This window comes from Perognathus longimembris, chromosome 13 (assembly GCF_023159225.1).
Source record: "Perognathus longimembris pacificus isolate PPM17 chromosome 13, ASM2315922v1, whole genome shotgun sequence".
NCBI classification, from domain to species: domain Eukaryota; kingdom Metazoa; phylum Chordata; class Mammalia; order Rodentia; family Heteromyidae; genus Perognathus; species Perognathus longimembris.
The window spans coordinates 53,165,586-53,167,096 of record NC_063173.1 but is presented as its reverse complement, the minus strand read 5'-3'; the positions used below and the strand labels follow the sequence as shown (position 1 = coordinate 53,167,096).

At 36.4% G+C, this 1,511-nt stretch overlaps 1 pseudogene; it reads left to right on the top strand.

The window, feature by feature from the left end:
• The first annotated feature begins 247 nt into the window (after positions 1 to 247).
• LOC125362594 lies at positions 248 to 1,183 on the top strand (annotated as a pseudogene).
• Positions 1,184 to 1,511: the final 328 nt, after the last annotated feature.

Genomic DNA, 1,511 nt, shown 5'->3' with positions numbered 1-1,511 from the left:
CTCAATGTTTTTATTCATACAATAGTTCATTTAATTATTGATCTCTAAGGACTTTGTTGTTGTTGTTTTCATTTCAACCATCTGAATCTATCTAGGTAACCTTTTTGTTTTCTCTTTAGTGTTTTGATCAAACTTTTGCTTTAGATCATAGGAATATAAATGTAATACAGTTTATATACTTCAGTTAAATTTCTTTTTCATGCTCTAAATGCTTCTTTCTTATTACTGCAGGGAGTTTATAATTCTTATGATGCACAACACAGAAGTGGTGCATTTCATCCTGGAAGGGGTAAACCAAAGCCCAGAACTTCAGATTCCACTTTCCATTGTGTTCACCATTGTTTGCTTCATCACTGCTTCAGGAAACCTGGGCATGATGATGTTGATTGTCTTGGATTCCCACCTCCATACTCCTATGTACTTTTTTCATCAGCAACCTTTCTATGGTGGACTTTGGGTATTCTTCAACGACCACACCGAAAGTGACAGCTGGGTTCCTTGTAAAAGAAAATGTAATATCTGACAATGCATGTGCTTCTCAAGTGTTCATTTTTTTTTATTCCTTTGCTTTCACGGAAAATATTATTTTGGCCTTAATGGCTTTGCTGCAGTGTATAAGCCTTCACATTATACCTCCACAATGACAACAAGTCTCTGTGTGTATCTGGTCCGAGGGTTTTGTCAATTCCTCTGTCCTCATTGTGAACACATTCACTCTGTCCTTTTGTGAGTCCAATGTGGTCCATCACTTTTTCTGTGATATTCCAGCCGTCATGCTTCTCTATTGCTCTGACAAACACATGAATGAGATGGTTCTGTTTCTCATTTCAAGCTTCAATGTCTTTTCTGCCCTTCTTGTGGTGTTGATTTCCTACCTGTTCATACTTATTCCCATCTTAAAAATACACTCAGTGAAGGGTTACCAAAGCCTTTGTCTACCTCTACTTCTCATCTTATTTCAGTTTCCATATTTTACAGGACTGTCATTTTCATGTACCTACAGCCCAGCTCCAGTCACTCCATGGATACAGGCAAAATGGCATCTGTTTTCTATGCAATGATTATCCCCATGCTGAACCCTTTGGTCTACAGCCTGAGGAACAAAGAGGTCAAGAATGCCTTCAAAAAGGTACTTGACAAATCATTGCAGGGTTCTAATGTGTTGGGATGCACCATAAACTAAGTTTCAGTTTCAGTTCTCCTAACGTGGCATTTTTAATGCAATAGTCATATTCACTTATGAAATTATGTCCTATCCCTTACAAAAATCTAGTTCAGTAGAAAAGACACATATCAAGAAATGTAATACTACAGTGAGAATTATTCTGAAGAAATATAATACAATCTCTTGTTCTCTGTGTATAAGGTTTACCCTTTTAAGTCTAGTACACATTTATTTATGTTTCATTTTAAATGATCATAGATTTGTAATATGAGTATATTTCATTTTGATGCTTCCATACAAGTATGCAGAGTGCTTTGAACAAATCTCCTTCCTCCTTCAGATTCCC